The sequence below is a fragment of the Podarcis raffonei genome, chromosome 4 (genome assembly GCF_027172205.1).
Source record: "Podarcis raffonei isolate rPodRaf1 chromosome 4, rPodRaf1.pri, whole genome shotgun sequence".
Classification (NCBI taxonomy): Eukaryota; Metazoa; Chordata; class Lepidosauria; order Squamata; family Lacertidae; genus Podarcis; species Podarcis raffonei.
In genome coordinates this window covers 90,001,775-90,024,363 of record NC_070605.1, presented here as the reverse complement: position 1 = coordinate 90,024,363, position 22,589 = coordinate 90,001,775, and the positions used below count along the sequence as shown (strand labels likewise).

The 22,589-nt window shown below is 44.0% G+C and overlaps 1 long non-coding RNA gene across 1 annotated transcript; it reads right to left on the bottom strand.

Annotated features, from left to right (window-relative positions):
* Window positions 1-14,340: 14,340 nt before the first annotated feature.
* On the bottom strand, window positions 14,341-21,046 carry LOC128412387 (uncharacterized). The gene is made up of 3 exons (XR_008330079.1): window positions 20,857-21,046; window positions 16,754-16,864; window positions 14,341-15,817 (listed from the first exon to the last, which is right to left on the bottom strand). It is a non-coding gene; the product is annotated as an uncharacterized LOC128412387 (long non-coding RNA).
* Window positions 21,047-22,589: the final 1,543 nt, after the last annotated feature.

Below are 22,589 nucleotides of genomic sequence, written 5' to 3'. Positions count from 1 at the left end.
TGGTGGGCAGCTTTTGCACACCATCTTCATGGGGGAATAATAGGAGAACAGAAATCTGCATGCACATAAAGGGTGGTGACATGTCTGATGACATTGGCGGCTGTATCACACCATGCCCACAAGTTTGAATGAAATGTAGCATTACATGGCAGTATATCAATCAAAATACCACATGTCCACAGCACAATAGGTAATGCTGTTGTGGAGAGGAATGTTAGGAACCAGAAGAAGACATCTTAACCAGGAAAACTAATGCAATAACCCACATACAGTGGAACCTCTACTCACGACCACAATCCGTTCCAGAGGCCCATCCTTATGGTGAAATGGGTCACTGGGAGAGGCGCTGTTGTGTGCAGGTGCAGGCAGCGATTGCCCGCTTCTGCGCATGCACGAACGGCGGCAAACCTGCCGGTTACTTCTGGGTTTGCCGTGGTCGCAACTTGGAACGTCCACGAGTGGAGGCAGTTGTGAGTAGAGGTACTACTGTACTAGAATGTACCCATATTGTCTTGGTAAGATATTATTTTATTTCTAAAATTCTTTTTAGTACAGTATCAAAATTAGTTGGGCTTGTTCCCACACATTTGGAGTTAATAGGGCTCCCCCCCCCCGCCACCTAAATAAGTTTGCTCAACCAGCTGATAAGGAATGGAGATGATTTCACCAGCTAATAATAATCTGAAAGACAAAAACAGATTGCCTACTGTTCTTTGGCATGAATGTCAGGAAATGTCACACAAAGGCTGGCTAGCATAATTTGATATATACTTGCATTGTGATATGGTTATACAGATTTATTTCAATGGCTCTCAGACTACAGCCTGTTGAATTTGATTGACAATATGATGTCCTGGCCCAATTATCTGAGTATACCAAAAGTACTGGAGAAATGAAAGAAGGAAGGAGCCTTAGCAGGGAAGATAAAAAGACTAAATATATGTCTATGAAAATAGATTAAGTTCTCCCAACTTCAGTAAACCAGTCTTTTCTATAAGTGGAGATAACTCAGGACATTTTGGTGCTCAGTCTGATCTTCTGGCAAATCCTGGCCAAAATATCAAGTCTGAAGCAACTGATGCCTTCATGTAAGGCAAAGAGAAGGGCATTCCCAGTATCGGAACAACAGCTGAAAATGCCCATTTTAGGGTCAGTACTCAATGATATTTTGTAGGGTGTGGTGTCATGAGAAGTATTTCCCCAAATGCTCTAACGAGTCTATACAAGGGCATGCAATCTTTCAGATAACCTGGTCTTGAGTTGTTCAGAGCTTTATATGTTAACAGCAAGACCTTGAACAAGTCCCAGCAGCTGATTGGCAGCCATTGCAGATTCCTCAGCACAGAAGTAATATGGCTGAATCAAGGTGCTCCAGTTAACAACCTGGTTACAGCATTCTGCACCAGTTGTAACTTCTGGACCAGTCCCAAGGGAGGCCTCACATAGAGCGCATTGTTGTTGTTGTTTAGTCGTTTAGTCGTGTCCAACTCTTCGTGACCCCATGGACCAGAGAACGCCAGGCGCTCCTGTCTTCCACTGCCTCCCACAGTTTGGTCAAACTCATGCTGGTAGCTTCGAGAACACTGTCCAACCATCTCGTCCTCTGTCATCCCCTTCTCCTTGTGCCCTCCGGGAAAGATAGAGTGCATTACAGTCGTCCAAATATACTAAATAGTTGGCAATCTGCTCCCCACAAAAGGTACACACAATCTGCTGCCTACTTGAGCACAGGACACCTCATCTTATTAGCAAAGTCAGCCTCATGTGTACTAAAATCATAGACTGCCAGCTTTTGGGTGGGGTGACACAGGAACACCACACACACCTTACCTGAAATATGATTGCTATGAAGCCACAAATCCACTTGCTAGGGCACATGCCCCTTGCTTTCAGGTGATAATATCCAGCAACACAAAAGTTCCTTATTCAGGTATGAAGAGCAAATAACTTGGGGAAGAACTTTTAGCAGACATAGCTTTGAACAGGGATTTCCTAGGCTGCCCTAAGTCGTATTTTTCATGGTGAAATTTTGGGTGGTATTCCGGTGAACAGCATATCTCCTCCATTTTCAAGGGGTGGGGGGAGACAGTGACCTCCAACAGCAACAGGCTAGCTTAGGGAGTGTAGAACAGGCTTTGTGGTGTAGGCATCTCTGTTCTTCAATATCTTACCATTTCTGGTTTCCCTCCAGCACCATATGCCACCTGAGTCAGCTGCCTCACTCTGCCTAACAGCCCTCAAGCATCCATGTCATCTGAATATCTCATTTCGCAAAGGGTTTGGCAAGGATCTCACTTCTCCAAGGGGTCCCTGGTAGCTTTGTATCCTGGGAATATATCCCTGGCATTATTAAATAATGATGAATGCAAGTGTTCCCATATGTGAGCATAACATGAGCCTCAACCCTGGAGCTGCAGGAAGAAAAGGAAGTGACATGCAATATACAACCTAATAAAACCAGTGATGGAGCTGAAATGTGTTCGTAGCACTGGGTTTTTATTTCCAGAGGTTGCAGAGCTTGAAGGATGAGGTTATGGTAAAACAAATGCAGAGTGTGTTATATAACAGCCAAGAGTGATCATAGTGTTCAAACAAATATGAAGCAGTGGTGTTTTTTTTAAAGACCTTTGCATGGGTCTTTCCTTACTGAGTAATTCAAGAAACACACCTGCCTTTAGAAATAATAATAATAATAATAATAATAATAATAATAATAATAATAATAATTTATTTATACCCCGCCCATCTGGCTGGGCCTCCCCAGCCACTCTGGGCGGCTTCCATAGAAACCAAAAATACAGTAAAATATCACACGTTAAAAACTTCCCTGAACAGGGCTGCCTTAAGATGTCTTCTGAATGTCAGGTAGTTGTTTATCGCTTTGACATCTGCTGGAAGGGCGTTCCACAGGGCGGGCGCCACTACCGAGAAGGCCCTCTGCCTGGTTCCCTGTAGCTTTGCTTCTCGCAATGAGGGAACCGCCAGAAGGCCCTTGGCGCTGGACCTCAGCGTCCGGGCAGAATGGTGGGGGTGGAGACGCTCCTTCAGGTATACTGGACCGAGGCCGTTTAGGGCTTTAAAGGTCAGCACCAACACTTTGAATTGTGCTCGGAAACGTACTGGGAGCCAATGTAGGTCTTTCAAGACCGGTGTTATATGGTCTCGGTGGCCACCCCCAGTCACCAGTCTAGCTGCCGCATTCTGGATTAGTTGTAGTTTCCGAGTCACCTTCAAAGGTAGCCCCACGTAGAGTGCATTGCAGTAGTCCAAGCGGGAGATAACCAGAGCATGCACCACTCTGGCGAGACAGTCTGCAGGCAGATAGGGTCTCAGCCTACGTACCAGATGGAGCTGGTAAACAGCTGCCCTGGACACAGATTTGACCTGTGCCTCCATGGACAGCTGTGAGTCCAAAATGACTCCCAGGCTGCGCACCTGGTCCTTCAGGGGCACAGTTGCCCCATTCAGCACCAGGGAATCCTCCACACCTGCCCGCCTCCTGTCCCCCAAAAACAGTACTTCTGTCTTGTCAGGATTCAACCTCAATCTGTTAGCCGCCATCCATCCTCCAACCGCCTCCAGACACTCACACAGGACCTTCACCACCTTCACTGGTTCTGATTTAAGAGAGAGGTAGAGCTGGGTATCATCCGCATACTGATGAACACCCAGCCCAAACCTCCTGATGATCTCTCCCAGCGGCTGCATGTAAATGTTGAAAAGCATGGGGGAGAGGACAGAACCCTGAGGCACCCCACAAGTGAGAGCCCAGGGGTCTGAACACTCATCCCCCACCACCACTTTCTGAACACGGCCCAGGAGGAAGGAGCGGAACCACTGTATGACAGTGCCCCCAGCTCCCAGCCCCTCAAGACGTTCCAGAAGGATGTTATGGTTGATGGTATCAAACGCCGCTGAGAGATCCAGCAGAACTAGGAAACAGCTCTCACCTTTGTCCCTACCCCGCCGGAGATCATCAACCAGTGCGACCAAGGCAGTTTCAGTCCCATGATGAGGCCTGAATCCCGACTGGAAGGGATCCAAATGCTCCGCTTCTTCCAGGCGTGCCTGGAGTTGTTCGGCAACCGCTCGCTCAATCACTTTGCCCAAGAATGGAAGATTTGAGACTGGGCGATAGTTGGCCATTGTGGCCGCATCTAAAGATGGTTTTTTAAGAAGCGGTTTAATAACCGCCTCTTTCAGCGGGTCTGGGAAGGCTCCCTCACGGAGGGAAGCATTCACCACCCCACGAAGCCCATCGCCCAGTCCTTCCCGGCTAGCTTTTATAAGCCAGGATGGGCAAAGTTTTCCTCATCTGCTAATTGGCATAAGCAGAGTGTGAACCCAGGAAAACATAGTGTTATCCAAATTCTATTGCATATGTTTTTTTCCTGAAACATTTGGTAATAGTTACTCCGGTCATAGCTAAGATAGACGGGATGGCGCATCTGTCCAATATGTGAGTCTCTATGGTAGAAAAGTTGTTTGCGATTTTGATCAGTGTAGGCCATGCCCTGTTTACAGACAAGCTATAAACAGAGCATGACCTATGCTGGTCAAAAGCACAAACAACTTTTTTCTTCCATGGAGACCCAAATCATGGAAATTTACCTTCCTCCTCAATTTCATGGGGTTTTAAACAGCAGAATTTTCTAGATGTCTTGAACTTCATGCATGCAACAAAGGACCCCCCCCCCCAACTGCAGTGTTCTGGAGATGTAGCTGTAATATTTGCTAAAGAACTGAGCAAAAAAGAGGGGAGGGGAGATATTTTTATTGCCTTGTGTTGCTGTTGTGTTTGTTCTTATGTTAGGGTTTTTTATGTTTCTATATTGAAATCACCCTGTGATCCTCAGACAAAGGGTGGTACATAAATTAAAATAAATGCATAAGCCTATCCACATTCCAGTGTAAACATAGGGCCATGGTAGATAACTTCTGCACCTAGACAAAAAAGTGTATTCATAAATTGCATAAACTAAGAAAATGTCCATGGCTGGTTGCGAAAGTGCTGCTGTAGCCATGCTGTCATACCTAGTGGAATTTTTGCCTTTCCTCCTCAATGTCTTTGCTTTACAGAGGCAAGTTCTATGTTTGAAGGAACTTAGGCATCGGATCATTGATCCATAGAGCTCAGTATTTTCTACACTAGCAGTTGTTCGAGGGTTTCAGACAGGGGAAACCTACCTAAAGATGCTAGAAACTGAACCTGGGACTGAACTGAATCTTCTGCATGCAAGGTAGGTAAGAACATTAGAAGATTGTGTTGGATCAGGCCAATTGCCCATTAGCCTAGCATCCTATTGTCATTGTGGTCAACCAGATGCATGCCTGGAGTTTGCAAGTAGGACCCAAACACAAGAGCATTCTCTCCTCCTGTGGTTCCTAGCAAATGGTGTTCAGAAGGATTACTGCCTCTGACCAATCCCTGCCTCCTGTGAGAGCAAGTTGCCCTATTTTTTGCTCCATAAGACGCACCTGACCACCTAGTTTTTAGAGGAGAAAAACAAGAAAAAAATATTCTGAACGAAACAGTGGATGTATGCTTTTTGGGGATCATGCTGTGGCCACAGACATGTGATCTGGTGGTGAATTTGGGGCGACCCAATGCAAAAATCCTGAGGATCCATGTGGATCCGTGCTTTGTAACCATGTTTTTGCACCATTGCGGCCCCATGCAACAGTGGGTGCGTGATTTTTTTGGTGCAGGCTGTAGCCATGGACATGCTATGTGATCTGATGGTGAATTTGAGGTGACCCAATGTAAAAATCCTGAGGATCCATGGGCTTTTACCTCCCCCCTCCCAGGCAGCCTCCGCTAGCGTCCCTTATCTCTCTCCCGATCTCACCAATCAGCTGTTTCCTTTCAACACTCCCTTCCCTCTTGTTTGCCTTAGTGTCTTTTCCTTAGCTGGAACAGTTTTTTGCTCCTCCCTTTCTTCTAATTTATCTCCTTATTGCTTTAGTCTTCCTGTTTCCCCCCTTTGCAAGTTTGCTGTCTTTACCTCCCCACTCCCAGGCAGCCTCCTTTATCTCTAGCGTCCCTTATCTCCCTCCCGATCACTTGCTGATCAGCTGCTCAGCGCCTTCGTTTCAACACCCACTTCCCTCTTTCAAAAAAACAACAACATGATCTGCTTTTTGCCCCTGGGCAATTCAGCTCCAGGGACCACACATTCGCTCCATAAGACGCACAGACATTTCCCCTTACTTTTTAGGAAGAAAAAAGTGTGTGTCTTATGGAGCAAAAAAATACAGTATGTACTGTAGCACTCAGCTCTAGCACCGAGCTATGATTCTTCCCCTTGGAAAAAAAAGTGTTGTATTCAAATAAGTCCCACTCAGAGTCGGCCCACTGAAATTAATGAACCTAAGCTAGTCATGCACATTAACTTCAATGAGCCTACTCTGAGTAGGACTAGCACTGAATGCCATTCAAAGAATCACAAAAAGAGGAAGCAGAGGCCTTGAAGTTGTCAGTCAGCAGTTAGCACCCAGTCACAGTCTTGTACTGCATTTCTATTTAAATTATAGTGAATATTTTTAATTTGCATCTGGATATATAAATTAGCATATGCACATTTCATGCAAATATGAATTCTCCATCATCTTCTCTTTGAACGGTGCATTTTCAGTGCATTGCCATTTCAAATGGCTTCTTTTTAAATGTATTTTCTCACAAAATGCAAATAACTAAACATATTTTTGGCTTAATTTATGCAAGCAAGATATATTTTGTTACATTTTCTGAGCCAAGCACTGTATCAGAAAATTTGGAGAAGGGCATCATCTGAAGGATCAATGTATTCTGATCTTCACATAATTCAAGATGTGTGGTTCAGATCAGTTCATATTGAAATGTAAAAATAAAATAAAAAATTCAAACATCCCAACCATCAAAATTTAGTAACCTCATCTGCTTTGGTTAGAAAAAGAATTTTATACATCTCAACTTTGTAGTATTTAGGGCAATTTTAAACGTTTAAGCAAGTTTTGTTACAGAAGAGAATAAAGAAAGGTTATTTAATGATTTAAGTGCTGAGAGCCCACACAATCTCCTAAGGCTGCATAATATTTGGTAAATAAATCACGAGCCAACATTTTCTGCCTTTACAGAAACATGCTCAGAGTTTTGGGAAATCAAAGGACCATATACACACAAAAACATCATATGGTTTTGCCAGCTTTGGCCAAGTTATTTAATTAAGTCCCTCCTTCTGCATATTTCATTGCTGGCTCTGGAAGGTTATAGATTAGAATTAAGATGAGATAAAGTGCATACTTTAGGAAAGGTGAAACATCCTTAACTCATTGCTGGTCAATTTACAAATGGCAAGATGTGGCAAGTAGCAATTTTCAGTATTCAGATGAATGTCAAGTACCAGGTTATATAAGCAATATATGTGGCTCCAAAATCCTTTTGTAAGGTTTCTCAATAGCTGCAGGTTTAGATCACACATGCATAAACTCAAAAAGCTGTGGATTATGTTGAGAAGGTGCCAATTTGACACTGACTGCTTGCCAAAATTCATTGGGGACTTTAGTATAATGCTTTACTTGGCCATTGTCCCTCCCAATTTCAGCATAGCTATGAAACTAGAATATTTGTTTGTTGATAACCTCCTATCTCGAGAGACAATGGAGTGCACCTCCCAGGGTGAAGTCAAACCACTACATTCCACTTAAACAGGCTTTCTTATATCCAACAGAGTATAACAATAAAACAATGAACAGGTAGTGATACAATGACTACTGCAATCAACATAAGATAATATCACTAAGGCAACTATCTGTAAACAAACAATAAATGTATGTAAAAATGGCAAAAGTAGTTTCTTTCCCAAATAGGTTCTATCTTAAACAATAGCAAACACAGTAAATAAATTGTTCACTTGTAATATATCAGTGGTTCAATGCTCAGTCCTTCTCTTTCCAAAATAGATTTTATCTTGAACAATTGCAAACACAGTAACAAAGGGCCCACTTGTGATATACCAGTGGTTCAGTGCTTGGATGCTGTTCCAATAATCCAATGTTTCGTTGCTAAAAAGCTTAGTCATCAAGCTGTCAAAATTGGTTGTAACAGAATTGCACTGAACTAACAAGTAGAATAAGGAAAATTAAAATGAAAAATATTCCTGGCCAGGCACAGTTCTGGATGAATTTACCTAATTTTATCAACTCCTGATATTCTGTACTCACATTTTATCCATAGGATAATACAACTTAGCCCTAGTATAATCGCACAAAACAAGTGATACGGTGCTGAGAGCCAAGATTGGTATTAAATGGTTTCTATTACTGGGCATAGGGACACGGGTGGCACTGTGGGTTAAACCACAGAGCCTAGGACTTGCCGATCAGAAGGTCGGCAGTTCCAATCCCCATGGCGGGGTGAGCTCCCATTGCTTGGTCCCTGCTCCTGCCAACCTAGCAGTTCGAAAGCACATCAAAGTGCAAATAGATAAATAGGTACCGCTCAGGCGGGAAGGTAAACGGCTTTTCCGTGCGCTGCTCTGGTTCGCCAGAAGGGGCTTAGTCATGCTGGCCACATGATCCAGAAGTTGTACGCCGGCTCCTTCAGCCAATAAAGCGAGATGAGCTCCACAACCCCAGAGTCGGTCACGACTGGACCTAATGGTCAGGGGTCCCTTTACCTTTACTATTACCGGGCATCTGCTGATGCCTGAACAAATTCAGGAGTTCCATTGCCACTGCTGAGCCTGAAGATTATGGATACTGCTGTTTCTCCTTCTCTTATTTATTTATTTATTTAGCCTCTGCTTGCTTACTTGCCCTCTCCAAGCATTGGCATGAGTGAGAAGATGAATCATCCTTGCCTTTCCTCTTCCTCCTCTTCCTCTTCCTCCTCCTCCTCCTCCTCCTCCTCCTCCTCCTCCTCCTCCTCCTCCTCTTCTTTTTACATTTCCTATGCTGATTGGGGCCAGAGGAAGGTGGCACATGCATGGTCAGTGGTGAGAAAAAAAGTGGACACTCAGAGAGACATGGGAGCCCCAAGCCAGGAGACTGCATTGCCCTGCGCCCAAAAGGAAAAATGTCTTAAAATGGAGTGGGGAGCAAGCCCAGATTCTGTGAACCACAGGTAACACTTAGGGCCCACTTTTAGGCTCCCACTGTGAGCAAAGAGGGCTGGACTACATTGGCCTTTGGTCTGATCTAGCAGCGCACTTTTTACGGTAAGTTTTGGTTCCATTCTATTTCTTATAGCAAGAACTAAAACTCTTGAAATGGTATGTATTTTTGAAGGGGACAAGAGCTCAAATAACGCTTCAACACTTGATGCAGTACATGTATCTGTATCTAAGTCTATTCATCAGTTGGTTCTTAGTAAGCAGTGGAATTCAGACAAATGTAAGGTAGCCTTCCTTATGTTGACCCAGTTTTCTTTCTTTCTTTTTTGTATTGAACCCTGCTGGAACCTTGTATATATGCCAATAAAGGTTTGAGAATCTGATCTGATATATCACTACCTCTCCCCCCCCCCTCGTGTGGCCATTGTCCAGACAAAATTGCCTAACTGCATCAATTGAGTAACTGTTCTATTCCCTATAAAATATTTCTGGCCCTCATGGCCAGAAGAAGACATTGCAAATTTGATGATGATTGAATAGTTATATAATTGTGGCATAGCTATATAGCAGTGGTTCTGGGGAACCCTGGAGCTCTTTGGAAACTTATCAGGGATTCCTCAATGACAAGATGACTAACAATGGGCAAAACTCCCAGAAAAACAGCTTGCCTAGCATCACCAATCTTCTCCTGCAATGTGTTGAGTGTTGTTTCAGTGTGTGCAACAGACCTGGCCATCACCCCATGTGAACTGAGTGTTCAACCTAGCAAACTCCCAAAAACTATCTGTTCTGTGGTAGACATGCGGGGAAGTCCTGCAAAACAAGTTCGTTCGGAAAAGAGTTCTCCACAGGTGGAAAGTTTGAACAACAACCACTATACAGATTTGTCAGCCAGAGTCTCCAAGTGTCCTTGAAATGAGCGGTTATTGTGATGTGTCCTCTTCTCTTTCTGTTGTTCATGGATGTAGATGTATAACATCCCCAGTTGCAGCATATCAGAGTGGTTTATCTACGTGTCCCAACTCTACCTTGGTTTCCAGTACTGAGACTATTTACTGAGACACTTCCAAATGCAAGCTGCAGTGGTACTGTAGCTGGGATGTTGGCCAGCATATCTAATTGGCCAGCAAGCTTCCAGCAGGATGATATTATGTCAACAAATGTGTTAGAATCCAAAGGAGAACTCAGCTGCAGTCTCCTTGAATTTGCCAATGAACAGTGAAGGACAACACATCCCCATATAATTTCTTGGTGGGAAACTTGGGTGAATTTCAATTAGAAATTGTGCTGTTTTGTGGAAATAACAATGGTCACGAAGAGGAGCAGTTGGTATTGTGTACCAAACTCCATCAAGCCAAGTAATCAAATTGCATCTTTATTCTACTTCCCACAAAATCTTGGTGGTTGTTCTTGGGGAGAAGGAGCATCCCAGAGCCTGGGAGTGGAAATCTAGTTAGCTCCTGGGGAAAGCTTCAGAGACACCATCACTACTACACCTGGGACTGATGTAGAGGCAGGGAAGCTGTGGCCCTTCAAATGTGTTGGATTGCAACTTGCATCATCTCTGGCCACTGGTGATGCTGGTTGGGGCTGACTGGGGCTGACTGGACCAGAGGGCTGCAGGTCCCCCAACCCTGGGCTGAACTTTGCTCTTTATCTACCACGTCCAGCATACTCTTCAACATCTCTTCTGATGGAGTGCAAGAGATAACTGTCTGAAAAATCAGAATACTGGCATGGACCCAATGCTAGCCATACTCAGAGCAGGTCCACTGAAATCAATAGACATGGCTCCAACCCACTATTCTTTTTGGACCTTTTGGACTGAGTATTCTGCAGTGGTTTATTTTCTTTCTTAAAAAGAAATCTTATGTTTGCAATGTCTTTAAAAATATATTTTGCTATTTCATCCCCTATTGATTATCTGTCTATCTATCTATCTATCTATCTATCTATCTATCTATCTATCATGAACCCCTTGGGGACAGAACTACTAATATTTAGAGGTGGGGGGAAACTGTTGTGAGCTGCTTTGAGTTCATAGTTTTAATGGATAGAAAAGCAGACAAACCACCTCCATTGGCCACCTTGTAATGACAAAATAAACTCATTGCTGTACCTAGGAAATTCTAAAGAAATTCTGTAGTCACCATGGCCAGTAGTTAGGGTTAATGGGAGTAATAGTCTGACAATATCTGGGAGACCACAGAATTCCCATCGTTGATGTTTTTTGATTTAATCCAATTAACATGTGTCAGGGAACTGCCATCGGAACGAGAGGAGGAGGAGGGGCTCCACGACGATGCTGGAGAGGGGCCAAGTAGGGAGAGAGGCAGGTCTCCTGTTGGGGAAGAAATTCAGCGCGACACCAGGGATGGAGGGGGGCCAATGGGGGAAGCGGAGAGCAGGCTCAGAGACTCTTCACTGGACACCAGCGGAGAGAGCACAGGTCCTCCGATACCCACGCCCACCCGCGCAGGGAGGCCAGGAGGAGACTGGGCGTCAAACAACTTTTATGTTGGAAAAGGTTGAAGAACGCCCACTGTCGGATTCTGCCAGTGACTGAGCAGCCACGAAGTGAGGGGCTGTCCAGCCAGGAAAGGTTTAACCAGGCCACCTACCCAGGAGTGGCGGCAACTTACGCACGAGCAACCCCATAACCATTAGAACATGTAAGTGTTAAATAAGTGAAAAGTAAGGAAGAACAGATTTCTCTGCTTCTTGTATTGTTGTTTTGCATTCCTCCTGAATTCTGGTTTAAGTAGGACAATTTCTAAAACTATTGCTGGAATTGGAGCATGCTGCAGCTTTCATTAAAAAACAACAACCCCAAAATATGCCATAGCAAGAACAAAAAACAAAAAACCCTATTTTGATTTGGCTTTAGGATGTCAGCACATTGCCAGATCCCATTGGCTAGGTAGTGTCATCAAGAAGCCAAATAAAAGGGAAGGCTTGCTTTTCAAAGCAGCCTCAAGGAGTTGGTACCCCAAGCCTTGCTTTTCAATTGGGCCCTGTCCACAGCCCACCCCATGTGAAACACTGCTGAAGATGGAGGGTCTGTTTGCATTTTGGTCCCATTATATTATTGATGCCATATGCCACAAGCCAAACGCAGCTTCTCAGCCACACATGGCTGCCCACAAGTGCTCAACGTATAAGCCTCCAGTTTTTGCTGCCAGTTTGGGATTGCTATTTGTGGGCAATTTTGGCTCAGCCCTGAGCCAGACTTTTGGAGAGCTTCTGGGACAGCTGCCTCCTTGTGATATTTGGCAGTGAACCCCACAGCGTTCTATTCTGACAGGGGACTCTCAGCAGACTCCTCCAGTGGTGTGGCTGCAGGGATCAATTTTTACTTTACTCAAATTATTGACATCCCGCTTCGAAAACCAATTATCAAAGTTCTTTGAGCTGGCCTGGAGTCCAAAACGCCAGCCCCCGCTACACACAACAGCGGTGCTCAAGCTTGCAGAACTCCCAATCTTTTCCAGCCGTACGTTTTCTATGAGCATAATCCAGAAAGCTCCGGCGCAAATTAATGAAAAGCAACTTAGTTCCATCTATTTCCCACTCGGCTGTGCTGTTTTCACCGGGAAGCTGTCACATTGCAGTGAAGCTGTTACACATGCAGATGGCTGGGCTTCCTTGTAGGCATGGACATCTGCACCCATCCCTGGTAATCAGATCAGCACTTTCTACTAATTACCCTTTCAATGCACTCTGATTATCCTCAATTGTTCCCACTAGAAAGCCACTGGGGTTTGTGTTGCATTAGCTTTTACAAAACTGGGAGTGGGGAGACGGAGGATGTATGGACACGCAGCAGGAGCCATCTAAACATTCACATATATATCCCAATCCGGTGATTACAAGGGACATGAATAATATTTGTCGAATTGTTACTTCAATCTCACTGAGCAAGGCATCTTGAGGAGTCACAACACAGTCGTGTCCTTACGTTCTCCCAAAGAACACCACCATTAAGAAGAAGAAAACTCATGGGGTCATAATCGTGATGACAGTCCGTGCCCCCAACCACAATTATAGCAGCAATTACCATAAAGCGAACCCAAACAACAGCAACAACAACAGGAAAAAAAGGAGGTACCTTGAACTGAGCTGAAAGCAAAGCGGATAAGAAAGACACCTTAATATCACGCTGAGCTGCTGGAAACGATAACCGGATCTTGCTTATTATCAAAACTGAGCAGCTGCTCTGCCAGGATACTTTTGCTTACCCTTCCTATCCGGTGCCATGCCCACTGTTTAGATCTGCTTTGGGGATTTGGTGACAGCTTAGTGTTGGGAGGAAAGATGCTGAGATGAATCGGACAGCCGTGTTGCGGCTCCATCTGGCACATGCAAATGTTTCTGTGCCTCTGTAAGAATTCCTCGGGACCTTTGAATGACCCTGTGTCTGCACAAGCCATACTGAACCTCTAGAGGGGCCACATGGTGCTCTCTGCAGGTGGAGAAAGACTCTTCTCCGTGGAAGAGAGGGGAGTGGTTGTGGGCGGGAGCCCGAGCACCGCCCCTAGCAGGGGGCGTTAGCCCCCTGCCTCCACCTCTCCTGGCTGGCGCCCACGCCCCTCGGCAGGCACCCAACCAGGTGCCTCCGAGGGGGCGTGCTTAGCAACCTTTTGCTGCAGCGCCAGCCTCTCCCCAGCCTCATTCTTCGCCGTCGTCTCGTCGCGAGTCACCCACCCTCCACTCCCTTTGAGTTAGGGCTTAGGTCATTGGCCTTGCTATGGACCTTAGGTTGGTCGCCCTGGTTGTCCAGGGGGCCTGGTAGGAGTTTTTCCATTTGGCATTAGGCCTTTTGGTTTTTCGCCTACCTCGTAGCAATCGTCACAACTTTTGTGGTATTGGTGGGTAGGTTAGGCATTGGAATAATGTGTTGTGGTGTGTCGAAGGGCTAGGTGTGGCCATCGCCTATGCCTTCAATTTTTGGGTATTCCGTTAAAGGAATCTGGCGGTCGTGTATTCTGTCCGATGCCTGCTTGGCGGGAGGCCATGGCACGACCCTCGGTGACATCAGGGGTGAGCCTATAGTTGGATTAGCATCAACAGGCTCCACCTACTGGTGAATAAACCCACTTGTTTTAGAGATCCAATGCCTAAGCCAATACCTTTTCACTGCTGTAATCAATAAAGTTGTGGCCTTTCCTTGCCCATTAACCTTATATCATGTGTCCTTGTGTATTCATTTCACATTGCGGGGGTCGGGTCCTCGAACCACAACATCAGACCGGGGGCTGAATGCAGCCCTCCATGCTTCCCTGTCTCTCCTCCTCCTTCTTGAACCCTGCTCCTCTTCAAGTGCTTTTGCCTGGCTGGAATGTGTCCTTGAACTGTGATAATGCTTCTTGCTTCCCTGGATGGAGGATGGAAAAACGTGTGTGTTTTCGCACAGCTGGAATGTCATCTACTGTAAAAAGACAAGAGAGGTCATCCAACCAACCAGCTTTCTAGCTGAGGAAGGGACTAACTACTACAATGTCTCTCAGCATCAACCTGCTTCTTCCTCTGTCCTAACAAGTACTGGGATATTGTTATACTTTACTAGCTCCAAGACAAATAGCAGATGGGTGGGCAATTTTCAGCAATGCAGAAACAATACAAAAATCCTCTTCTTATACCATGGTTTTAAAATTAGTTTTAAAAGACTGAAAGAGTCTGAAGCACAAGATTTAAAAATGACAGTAACATAATGCGTATTTTGAACCTTGGTTAATGATAGGCATATCTTTTTTTACAGTCCCCCCCTTCTTGCCTGCCTGATGCTACAGCCTCTGAGAGCTCCAGTTAAGTGCCAGAGTAAACCCTAGGCAGTCAAAATCTCGGGTTCCTCCTTGCAAACCCTAATATGTTTTTTTTTTTTTGTAATTTTATTTCAAGATCAAATCAATATTATTTTTATCTGTTGTTGTGGGGTCCCTAAAAGCCATGGGGGGCATAGGCAGGTGCCAACTCTGACTACTTGGTAATCCAGCACTGACCCAGATCACACTGGGCTGCCCAAGGTGACCCACAACAGTCCAGGAGTAACTCAACCTGACTTGACCATGGCCCTGAATTAGCCCAAATCAGCTCAGGTCTTGGACCTTGACCAAATCTGGGGCACAACCATATTAAATAAAGGTGTAGATTGTTGTTTTTCTCTGTACAAAGTCACCACCAGACAGTTGTATCCAACAAACTCATCCCATGACTTCTCTTTGGCCAACAGAACTTACCCTCCTTGTACTCCCCTGGGGAGCCCCTGCCCCAATCTGCTTCAGAGGGTTGGGAGAACACGTGGGGTAGGAAAAAGAGTTCCATTTCCCAAGCAGATATCCTTGTATGAATGGGTTGCAGCCCCTCCAAAAGAGTCTATCTTCCAGGGACAAAAGCCATCCCAGTTTCTGATTTCATCCCAGAATGTCCCACTTTTCCTTAGGACACCCCTGTTTTCATCAGAGCTCAGAGTTATGTAATTGCAGCCAAACTTTATAAGAAGTTCTCCAAATAGTTCCACCCATTTAAACATTTCCCCCCTTTTAGCCAAATTTTGTAGCACATAGCTCCAGGCTGGGCTGATGGTAAAGAGCCATTTGTCCGCTCTGCAGTTATCGTTTTGCTTGAAAGAATTGTTCTGCCTTTAAAGAACACCAGGTCTTTCTCCTGCATCTCCAAGCCGTTATTCACTGCAATCGGCGTTCACAGAAAGAGTACTTTCTTTACATCTAACAAAGAGAGAAACTTGTGTCAATTCTTGCACACCAGTGTACGTCGGCATCTGGCATTGATATTAATTTCCTCCTCTGATCTATCATTTTAGGCAGCCACAAAGTTGTCCCCGCAGATCAAAGAGGCAGCAGAGATCCAACTGACAAAAAGTTGAAATGGGACTTCAGAGCAGCAGCAGAGAATCATTCCCTTTAATCATAGAGTGAGCCCAAGCCCAGACTGTGAGGAAGAAGAAATCTGGAGATCAGGAGATTCTCTGCCAGTTTTTCAAAGTTATGCTAGAACATCAAGGCAGAGGACACATGTACTGGTGTGCAAGCAGAGAAAGGGGCCAAGGGCCAAGTAAAGGGGGAAGTATCAAAAACCAGAGGAAGGGACATGTACATCTTATCTAGGGTTGAACAGAAAGTTAAGAGTATTGGACTTTTTGCTGAGCTTTTTCAGGGCAGGGGAGGTGTACCTAAAACTGGAAGGGGGAGAGACAGTATTAGAGAGGATTTAAAAGTATCAGGGATGCTATTTATAGCCTGTGCTGGCTTCGCACATCTCAGCAGTTGCCAATGGTTGCATCTTCCTTACCCTAAATTCTGCAGGAATTATGCCATGTCATGATATAGCATTGTTCTGAAAGAAATTGAGGGACAGAAATGGCTACTCCATTTCCCCTCCTTAGAAGCCCTCTTGGAGCAGTGGTTTGCCTAACATTGTACCAAGAGAAATGCCATCCAACACAACACTACCATCAAAGATAAGTGCCCCCTGAAATGTTACAACCCCACTCCCAGCCAATTGTGAATTGTACAATCATATTTATATGCAGCTATATACATGACACTCCGGGTCTAATCCGTAACATTTCCAGTTAAGTAGAATTTAACTTAGGGATAGGGAGCAAGTTGTTATTCCAGATGTTATTAGAAAAGAACTCTCACCTTGACTATTGGCATCCTGGCTGGGGTGATGTGTGTTGAGTCCACCAACATCTGGCAGGCCACAGGTTTGCCATATCTGTTACAACTAATTTTGCTAGGGAATAATTCTGCCTGAAATCCTAAACACAAAGGCTGGGATCAAAATATGCTTGTGAGTGGATCTGTTTTCAAATGTTTGGTCGGGTGCACTTGAGCATTCACAAGGTACTCTCATGATTACTCCATCGCTTCTCCGAAGAATTCACTGGCTTTTCAGTGGCCAGCTTTTCAGCAGGGCTGGCCGAATACATTTGCTCCCTGAGAGGAGCAGCAAATGGATCCCTGCATCCTTGTCAAGATGCAAAATATCAAGGGGCAAGCCAAGTTACTTTTGGCACGTTGAGTGAGAAAATCACAGGAAATGAACCAGGTGGTGGCTTGGAAGCCCTGGTTAGCATTGAAAAACGTCCCGCCCATATATTTCATCTGGGGCAACATCAATAGTCTCCAGAGGTCCAGTTCGGTTTATTACAATAGCTCATATCGAAATATAAAAACAGAAAATTCTTGAGCTGTCTTTGTGGAAGGATGGAATTAAAAATGGAGAGGAAAGGGGCACGTCAAAGGATTTGGGAAAATGTGCTCACTTACTAAGAAGCAATATCTTTCTAATATTGGATTTCTTAGCCTTTGACTAAAAAACTTCAAGTTCATCACTTTTTTGCTATTTATTTTCTGAAGGCAAAGCATACCCATTGAACAATACTTACGATACGATATCTTTATTGTCATTGTCCCTTGCAGAACAATGAAATTGAAAAACTACATAAAACTACATCAAACTACCACAAAACTACATAAAACTACATAAATACATAAAACTACTACAAAACTACATAAAACATTCAAAAACCCCTAAAAACTCTAAAATTCCATTTTAAAATACACTATACTACAGAGACCCCTTAGGCTGCGTTTAGAACCAGAATTGCATTAGCGTAGAAACTGTTTCTCAGGCGGCTAGTCCTGGCCTTTATAACCCTATACCTTCTTCCAGAAGGCAGAAGCTGAAAGAGATCATTTCCAGGGTGCGTACTATCATGTGCTATCTCTGCCGCTTTCTTATGGCACCTGGCAGCATAGATTTGATCTAAGGTGGGAAGAGTGTGTCGGTTTCAAGCCAGCAGAACCAGCTTAGCTCTGAGGAATTTGGCCACCCTCCAGGTGCCCGGCTTGAATCCTTGTGACCTCCTGTCTGCGACTCCCGGCAAGATCAAGGGAGGTCTCCAATCGGCGATTCTTCTCAAACGTGAAAAGAACACACCATTCCTCCCCCTCCCATCTCCAGGGGGGGGGGGGAATGAGACAGACAGAAATATATTTACATGTCTTTATTCCTGTCTTTCACCAGTACAGAGAAAACACGTCTGTACCCTCTGATTCACAACTGCAGAGAGAGAAAAACTCCACCCATGTACTTCCAGTACAGGGTCATGTGACACTCTGAGCTAACATCCGGCGCTCAGAGCACTGAACAGACTGTCCCTGGTTCCCACGGTACAATCCAATAACATCAGTTTCCTGTTTACCATTCCAGCCACCTGGAGCTCGCTTCTGCATTGCTCCTTTTTCGTAACAGAGTGCACCCAATAATTCTCTCTGCAGTCTTTACAACCCTGGATAGCATTGTTTTTTCCCTGGCCGTGCAACTCCCAAACCACACACACAGACCATAAGTTAGTACGCTCTCCACAGCGCAATGGTAAAATTCCATGGTCTCCCAACTCCTAGCCCAACTCTCTAACCCTGTCAATAGTCTCAGTATGCGTTTCCTGGACATCTTACCCCAGGAACACTGAGCTAACATTATACCTTATATCTATAAGACTTGTATCCCAGTGCATGACTTGTGTCATATAGGACTGCTTAGTTGAACTGGGTTGGTAGGTAGGGGTGAGCAAACATGTCAGTTTTGGTTTCTCTCTATTTCTCATTTTTCCCCCAATCTTAAATTCATCCCTACACCAGTTTACATTTTTTATAGGGTCCTTATTAAAATTTATTAGCATTTTAGTGCAAATTTATCATAATACACACATTTTTCTATGTAATTTTTCTTAATCTACACATTTTCGCAAAGCATTTCCCCACAATATATGCATCTTAGTATGTTATTTTCAAAAATATATGCATTTCTAGAAACACTTTACCCTGGTATATTGCTTCTTCTTCTTCTTTGGCAATCATTAGTAGCTGAGTAAGATTGTCTTCCATGAACACGGTCTTAACAGTGAGTCTGTAAGTGTCTGTGGAGGCCAATTCTGGATCCACACATCTTTCCACAGTGGGGACATAGTTTTCTGGGCAGGAGTTGAACATGGTGAGGGTTTGCCAAGTGTGCCTTCCTTTTAGCACATTTCTCCCTTTCGTCCTGAGTTTGAGCATCTTCAAAGTCCATGACACCTTTGGTAAAGGCTGTTCTCCAATTGGAAAGCTCGTAGGCTAGTGTTTCCAAGTTGTTAGTGTTTAAACTACTTTTTTAAAAAAGATTTGCTTTGAGAGAGTCTTTAAACCTCTTTTGTTGACCACCAGCATTATGCTTTCCATTTTTAAGTTGGGAATAGAGTAGTTGCTTTGGAAGACGATCATGCGGCATCCAAACAACATGTCCAATAAAGTTGATGTTGAAGAATCATTGCTTCAACACTGGTGATCTTTGCTTTTTCCAGTACACTGACATGTTTGCCTATCTTCCTAAGTGATATGTATTTTTTTCCCCAGAAACACCATGGATGGACTCTTTCGAGGAGTTGGATATAGTGTTTATAAGTGGTCCATGTTCCACAAGCATACAGTAAGCTTGGTAGTACAATAGCTTTGTAAACAAGCATTTTGGTTTCACTGCGAATGTCCTGGTCCTCAAACACTCTGCACTTCAGTCAGGAGAAAGCTAAACTCAGAGAGCTCAGGCAATGCTGGCTTTCGGCATCATTGTCAGCCCTTGTGGGAAGATAACTGCCATAGTAGGAGAAGTGATCAACACTTTCCAACGTTACAAAGGGGTTGTTTTGTGCTTGTTAGTGCAGCACTTTGGTTTTTTGGATGTTGAGCGATATAGGCCAAGCTTTCTGTAAGCTTCTACGAAGATATTTATGATGTTTTGGAGATCATCCTCTGAGTGTGCACACACTACGTTGTCATCACCATATTGAACTCTATCACGGAAGTTATGGTAACCTTACTCTTTGCTTCCAGCCTGCCCAAGTTAAAAGCTTTCCATCTGTTCAATATATGATTTCTACTCCGGTGGGGAGTTTCCCTTCAACATTGTGTAGGATCATGGCAATGAAAATAATAAATATGCATGGCTTGACTGCACTGCAAAATTAAAATAAGTGCAGATTACAACACCCAGCTGTGTTTCAGTTTGCACATTGTTTCAGAGAGTGCAAATTCAGCAAGCTCACCTTTAAATGTGAACTGAATCAAATTTATCCCCCATTCCTTTGGTGGACACCATTTGTGCAGACTTATTTGCTATTGAAGGGACACGGGTGGCGCTGTGGGTTAAACCACAGAACCTAGGACTTGCTGATCAGAAGGTCGGCAGTTCGAATCCCTGTGACGGGGTAAGCTCCCATTGCTCGGTCCCTGCTCCTGCCAACCTAGCAGTTCAAAAGCATGTCAAGTGCAAGTAGATAAATAGGTACCACTCTGGCGTGAAGGTAAACAGTGTTTCTGTGCACTGCTCTAGTTCGCCAGAAGTGGCTTAGTCATGCTGGCCACATGACCCGGAAGCTGTACGCCAGCTCCCTCAGCCAATAAAGCGAGATGAACGCCTCAACCCCAGAGTCGGTCATGACTGGACCTATTTGCTATTTACAATGGCCAACCTGGGGCTTGCTTTTATTATTGTTTGAGACAAAACAGTAACAAGAGGATTGTGTGGGATGTTGACAAGACGCAGGATGTCGCAACTGGGTGTTATTCAGGTTGTTGGGCTCTGCTACCCTGTCCTAAACTTGTATGTTTCTGTAGAAGAAATAAACAGCTCCTTTCCAGGGGACAACTATTATATAAGTGGTTTTTGCACATTCAGAAAATGGAGACAATTATGTTTGCACCTTGTCTTATTGGTTGGACTGGTGGCTTGTCAAGAGTACAGAATTATGGAATCAGTATATCACTGTAGCTCCCCTAATGCCTGAGACATAATGGAAACTTGGAGTCAGAGCCAAACATGTCATCTCCAGTTTGGGTGCTTCAGAAACATAGCTGGCCTTCATCCTTGTAGAATTTGGTTCTTTGGAACGAACAAGCTGCAACAAATAAAAATGGAAAAGAAACATGACACAGAGATAGATAATAAGACAATGAAAAATGAGACAAATTAGTGTATGTTACAATATGATCTGCATCCCCCTTCCCACAAAAAGATAGAAAGAACAACCTCAGGTTTGGGAAATAAAGATTCTATGAAGAGAACAAGGAATAGCCAGACAGACATATAGCAATCACAATTACTGGGAGGTCCAAATCTGAAATACGGGCAAAGAATCATGGCCAATCTTACTCCTTTAAGAATTTTAGAATAAAATGAAAAGCTCCATGTTTTTTGAAATTGTGAGAAAGATGCACACGGAGAACAGAGCAGAAAACAGGACAAGTGGGGCTGAAATTACTTGATTTAAGAATGGAATATTTCTCTCTCTCTCTTTGCAAGTTTCCTCAATAGTTGTTGTTGTTGTGTGTTTTTTTAAGGCACTGGAATCCAAATCAAGTTGGCAAGAATGTATTGGCCGAGGCTTTGAAAGAAGTATTTTTATCCTTTGCTTTCTTGAGAAAACTCAACTGAGAGTTAGGAAATATGATTTTGATTATTTTAAATAAGCAGTGTTCAAAAGACAGAAGCAACAGCAGGCAGCTTAAACAAAATATTTCAAAATACAGTCATGTATAAAAATGTTACATTCCTACAAAGTAATCATTACCTGGACATGGGATCTATGTCTGATTTATACAATTACCTACCCTGCTCCAAAAAAGAAAAAGAAAAAGAAAAAGTATTTTTTCACCATAATAAAGCTTTAAAGGTAAAGGGACCCCGACCGTTAGGTCTGGGTGTGGACGACTCTGGGGTTGCGGTGCTCATCTCACTTTACTGGCCGAGGGAGCCGGCGTACAGCTTCCAGGTCATGTGGGCGGCCTGACTAAGCCGCTTCTGGCGAACCAGAGCAGCACACAGAAACGGCGTTTACCTTCCCGCCCGAAGCTTTAGGCATCATCAAAATAACCACTGCATGAGCAAATCAAGCCACTTTCGCATTCATAGCCTTGGTTCATGGCTTGGTACATGGCTCTATTGGCATCTGCTTTAGCAGCAGACAATTTCACACTCACTTTTGCCCAAGAGAGTTGATTTTTCAAGGATGACAGAGATAGCTGCAAAGAAATGCCAAGTCTGCATGGAACAATTAGAAAACAGCTGTACTCATGTTCTGAAAACCCAAGCTGTTCAGGATGCAAATCCATTAACTTCTTTCCATCTTCAGAATTTGTCTCCTGAATTCGTATGTTATGCACTAGGGAGAAAATATTGTCCATTTGACGTCTTTTAGCATTTAGGATCTCACTTTCATATAAAAAGTGGACAGCGCTGATATTTAAGTCTATTATTTAATTTAAAAAAACTGTTAATTCAATGTTAAGTAAAGTATAGTCCAAACAGTGAAATAGTAGATGTCATCCTAGTCTTCTGTAATAGGAAGCAGATTAAAGTGTGTGGCAATTACATCACTAAACCACTGTAATAAACAGGACAATGACTCAATCAAGACTGCCATTTTGCATGTTCTGA